The 5,957-nt window shown below is 35.3% G+C and overlaps 1 non-coding gene across 1 annotated transcript; it reads left to right on the forward strand.

Annotated features, from left to right (window-relative positions):
* Nucleotides 1–366: 366 nt before the first annotated feature.
* LOC130977515 (small nucleolar RNA R71) lies at nt 367–474 on the forward strand. Its single transcript, XR_009085204.1, has one exon. It is a non-coding gene; the product is annotated as a small nucleolar RNA R71 (small nucleolar RNA).
* Nucleotides 475–5,957: the final 5,483 nt, after the last annotated feature.

A 5,957-nucleotide genomic window follows, 5' to 3' on the forward strand; every position in this document is an offset into this window, starting at 1 on the left:
TGTAGGGTTCTCAGGATCATAGGTTTCTTCTTCAAAAGATGCCTCTTTAGTACTGTTGGATGCATTTTGCAATCCATTCAGACTCTGAGAAATCATGTTGACTTGCTGAGTCAACATTTTGTTCTGAGCCAATATGGCATTCAGAGCATCAATTTCAAGAACTCCCTTCCTCTGAGGCGTCCCATTACTCATAGGATTCCTTTCAGAAGTGTATATGAACTGGTTATTTGCAACCATGTCAGTGAGTTCCTGAGGTTCTGTAGGCATTTTCTTCAGGCGAATAGATCTACCTGTAGAATAGTCCAATGACATCTTAGATAATTCAGACAGACCATCATAGAATATATCCAGGATGGTCCATTCTGAAAGCATGTCAAAAGGACACTTTTTGGTCAGTTGCTTGTATCTTTCCCAAGCTTCATAGAGGGATTCACCTTCTTTCTGTCTGAAGGTTTGAACATCCACTCTAAGCTTGCTCAGCTTTTGAGGAGGAAAAAACTTGGCTAAGAAAGCCGTGACCAGCTTATCCCAAGAGTTCAGGCTATCTCTAGGCTGAGAGTCTAACTATGTTCTAACTCTGTCTCTTACAGCAAAAGGGAAAAGTATAAGCTTATAGACCTCGGGATCAACTCCATTGGTCTTAACAGTATCATAGATATGCAAGAATTCAATTAAGAACTAAAAAGGATCTTCTGATGGAAGTCTAAAACTTGTAATTCTGTTGCATCAGAGAAACTAATTGAGGCTTTAGCTCAAAATTGTTTGCTCCAATGGCAGAGATTGAGATGCTTCTTCCATGGAAGTTAGAATTTGGTGCAGTAAAGTCACCAAGCATCTTCTTTGCACCTCCACCATTGTTATTGGGTTCGGCCATCTCTACTTCTTTTTCGAAAATTTCAGTAAAGTCCTCTTCAGAGTGTTGTGTTTTAGCTTCTCTTAGCTTCCTCTTCAGAGTCCTTTCAGGTTCTGGATCAGCTTCAACAAGAATGTTCTTATCCTTACTCCTGCTCATGTAAAAAAGAAGAGAACAGAAAAGGAGAGGAATCCTCTATGTCATAGTATAGAGATTCCTTTATGTGAGTAGAAGAAGATAAGAATAGGAGAAGGAGAAGAGAAGAATTCAAACACAGAGAGGAAGGGAGGGTTTGAATTTTAAGATGAAGAGAAGTGTTAGTAAATGAATAAATAAATAGAAAGAGAGAGAGGGAAATTCGAAAATTAGAAGAAAAGAAAAGAAAAATATTTTTGTTTTTATTTTAAAATTAGTTAGTATTTGGTGGGCGAAATCGTGATTCATTCTTTTCACTTCAACAATCCCCGGTAATGGCTCCAAAAACTTGTTGCACAATACCATGGTCTAAAATCAACTTCACAGTCTCGCTCAACTAACCAGCAAGTGCACTGGGTCGTCCAAGTAATACCTTACGTGAGTAAGGGTCGATCCCACGGAGATTGTTGGTATGAAGCAAGCTATGGTCATCTTGTAAATCTCAGTTAGGCAGATTAAAATTGGTTTATGGTTTTGGAAATTAATAATAAGAAAATAGATGATATATAATAAAAGGGATAGAACACTTATGCAGATTCATTGGTGGGAATTTCAGATAAGCATATGGAGTTACTGTATGGCTCAAGGACGCCTGCTCTCCTACTGCTTCAACTCAATCCTTCTTACTCCTTTCCATGGCAAGCTGTATGTAGGGCATCACCGTTGTCAGTGGCTACATCCCATCCTCTCAGTGAAAATGGTCCTCTGCGGCTGTCACTCGCATGGCTAATCATCTGTCGGTTCTCAATCAGGTTGGAATAGAATCCATTGATTCTTTTGCGCTTGTCATCACGCCCAGCCTTCAGGAGTTTGAAGCTCGTCACAGTCATTCAGTCCCAGAATCCTACTCGGAATACCATAGACAAGGTTTAGACTTTCCGGATCCTCATGAATGCCGCCATCTATCTAACTTATACCACGAAGATTCTGTTGGGGAATCTAAGAGATATGCGCCCGGCCTAGAGTAGAACGGAAGTGGTTGTCAATCACGCGCGTTCATAGGTGAGAATGATGATGAGTGTCACGGATCATCACATTCATCAAGTTGAAGTGCAACGTATATCTTGAAATAGGAATAAATAGAATTGAATAGGATATCATCTTATTGGCATTGAAACTTGAGGTACAGCAGAGCTCCACACCCTTAATCTATGGTGTGTAGAAACTCCACCGTTGAAAATACATAAGTAAAAGGTTCAGGCATGGCCGAGAGGCCAGCCCCCAAGGTCTAAGAACTATGCGTTCAAAGATCTGATCCCAAGATCTAAAGTGATCAAAAGATGTCAAATACATTAGTTAAATGTTCTATTTATAATAAACTAGCCCCTAGGGTTTACATGAGTAAGTAATTGATGCATAAATCCACTTCCGGGGCCCACTTGGTGTATGTTTGGGCTGAGCTTGATCAATCCACGAGCTGAGGCTTCTCTTGGAGTTGAACTCCGAGTTATGACGTGTTTTGGGCGTTCAACTCCGGATCATGACGTTTTTCTGGCGTTTAACTCCAGACAGCAGCATGAACTTGGCGTTCAACGCCAAGTTACGTCATCAATTTCCGAATAAAGTATGAACTATTATATATTTCTGGAAAGCCCTGGATGTCTACTTTCCAACGCCGTTGAGAGCGCGCCATTTGGAGTTCTGTAGCTCCAGAAAATCTATTTCGAGTGCAGGGAGGTCAGATTCCAACAGCATCAGCAGTCCATTTTGTCAGCCTTTTTCAGAGTTTTGCTCAAGTCCCTCAATTTCAGCCAGAAATTACCTGAAATCACAGAAAAACACACAAACTCATAGTAAAGTCCAGAAATGTGAATTTAACATAAAAACTAATGAAAACATCCCTAAAAGTAGCTTGAACTTACTAAAAACTGCCTAAAAACAATGCCAAAAAGCGTATAAATTATCCGCTCATCACAACACCAAACTTAAATTGTTGCTTGTCCCCAAGCAACTGAAAATCAAATAGGATAAAAAGAAGAGAATATACTATAAATTCAGAATATCAATGAATATAATTCTAATTAAATGAGCGGGACTTGTAGCTTTTTGCTTCTGAACAGTTTTGGCATCTCACTTTTTCCTTTGATGTTTAGAATGATTGGCTTCTCTAGGAACTTAGAATTTCGGATAGTGTTATTGACTTTCCTTGTTAAGCATGTTGATTCTTGAACACAGCTACTAATGAGTCTTGGCCGTGGCCCTAAGCACTTTGTTTTCCAGTATTACCACCGGATACATAAATGCCACAGACACATAACTGGGTGAACCTTTTCAGATTGTGATTTAGCTTTGCTAAAGTCCCCAGTTCGTGGTGTCCAGAGCTCTTAAGCACACTCTTTTGCCTTGGATAACGACTTTAACCACTTAGTCTCAAGCTTTTTGCTTGGACCTTCATGACACAAGCACATGGTTAGGGACAACTTGATTTAGCCGCTTAGGCCTGGATTTTATTTCCTTAGGCCCTCCTATCCATTGATGCTCAAAGCCTTGGATCCTTTTTACCCTTGCCTTTTGGTTTTAAGGGCTATTGGCTTTTTCTACTGCTTCTTCTTTTTCTATATACTCTTTTTTTTTTTCGAATGCTTCTTCTTTTTCACTGCTTTTTCTTGCTTCAAGAATCAATTTCATGATTTTTCAGATCCTCAATAACATTTCTCTTTGTTCATCATTCTTTCAAGAGCCAACAATTTTAACATTCATAAACAACAAGATCAAAAGACATATGCACTGTTCAAGCATTCATTCAAAAAACAAAAAGTATTGTCACCACATCAATATAATTAAACTAAATTCAAGAGCTATTTTCGAAATTTATGTACTTCTTGTTCTTTTGAATTAAAACATTTTTCTTTTAAGAGAAGTGAAGGATTAATGGAATTTATTCATAGCTTTAAGGCATGGTTACATACTAATGATCATGAAATAAAGACACAAAACATAGATAAACATAATACTAAAAACCGAAAAATAGAAAGAAATAAAGAACAAGGAATGAATCCACCTGAGTGAGGGTGGCGCCTTCTTGAAGAACCAATGGTGCTCTTTGAGCTCCTCTATGTCTCTTCCTTGCTTCTTTTGAATGATTCCTTGTAATTTTGGTGTTCCTCCCCTTAGTTGCTTCCAATATTTGTGTGGAGGACAACTTATCCCCTGAGGTATCTCAGGGATCTCTTGATTTGCAGCCACATGTTCTACCACTGAGCTATGACGGCTTATATTAGTCTTTCCATCTCCCATGACTTGGAGGTGGAAGCTTTTTGTCTTTCCTTTTCTCTTTTTTTTTTTTTTTGCAAGCCTTTTTCCTTGTTCCTGCTCATATAGGGAAGAAGAGAACAAGAAAAGAAAGAGGAATCCTCTATGTCACAGTAAAGAGGTTCTTTATTGTTAGTATAAGAAGAAAGGAATAAAAGTGGAGAATCCAATCACAATGTTGAGGATAGAGGCAGTGATTGGAGATGAAGAGAGGTGAAGAGAAGTGTTAGTAAATAAATAAAATAAATAGAAAGAGATGAGGGGGAGAGAAATTCGAAAATAATTTTGAAAAATGGGTTAGTAATTTTCGAAAATTAAAGATAAGATATAATTAAAATTAAAATTTAAAACAATTAATTAATTAAAAAGAATTTTTGAAAAAGAGGGAGGTATTTTCGAAAATTAGAGAGGGAAAAGTAGTTAGGTGGTTTTGAAAAAGATAAGAAACAAACAAAAAGTTAATTAGTTAGTTGAAAAAGATATTAAAATCAAATTTGAAAAGATAAGAGGATAAGAAGTTAGAAAAGATATTTTAAAATTTTTTTGAAAAAGATAAAATTTTAAAAAATATATGATATAAAAGATATGATTTAAAAAAATATGGTTTTGAAAAGATAAGATTGAAATTAGTTTTGAAAAAGATTTGAATTTTAAAATCACAATTAATGACTTGACTCACAAGAAATCACAAGATATGATTCTAGAACTTAAAATTTGAATCTTTCTTAACAAGAAAGTAACAAACTTGAAATTTTTGAATCAAAACATTAATTTTTGATGCAATTTTCGAAAATATGATGTAAAGATAAGAAAAAGATTTTGAAAATATTTTGAAAAAGATTTTTGAAATTTTCGAAAATGATGAAAAAATGGAAAGAGATGATTTTTGAAAAAGATTTTAAAAAGATAAGATTTAAAAAGATAAGATATTTTTTTGATTTTTGAATTTTTTTTTGATGAGAGAGAAAAACACTAAAAATACTCAATGCATAAAAATTTTGGATCAAAACACATGATGCATGCAAGAACACTATGAATGTCAAGATGAACACCAAGAACACTTTGAAGATCATGATGAACATCAAGAACATATTTTTGAAAAATTTTCAAGGAAAGAAAACATGCAAGACACCAAACTTAGAAATTTTTCATGTTTAGACTCTATGAATGCAAGAATGCATATGAAAAACACCATACAACACAAAACAAGAAAATATGAAGATCAAACAAGAAAGTTCATCAAGAACAACTTGAAGATCATGATGAATGCTATGAATGCATGAATTTTTCGAAAATTTTATGCAAGAAAAAGATGAACATGCAATTGACACCAAACTTATGACTTGACACAAGACTCAAACAAGAAACACAAAATATTTTTGATTTTTATGATTTTCTAATTTTTTTTGTATTTTATTTGATTTTTTCATAAAATATATAGGAAAAATAAAATAAGAAATTCAAAATTTTTAATATGAATTCCAGGAATCTTCGCAATGTTAGTTTAAAGCTCCGGTCCAGGAATTAGACATGGCTTAATAGCCAGCCAAGCTTTCAATGAAAGCTCCAGTCCAAAACACTAGACATGGCCAATGGCCAGCCAAGCTTTAGCATACAGCTAATAATCAAATTAACTTGCCTCTATGAAGATGGTTTT

Source organism: Arachis stenosperma, chromosome 4, assembly GCF_014773155.1.
Source record: "Arachis stenosperma cultivar V10309 chromosome 4, arast.V10309.gnm1.PFL2, whole genome shotgun sequence".
Classification (NCBI taxonomy): domain Eukaryota; kingdom Viridiplantae; phylum Streptophyta; class Magnoliopsida; order Fabales; family Fabaceae; genus Arachis; species Arachis stenosperma.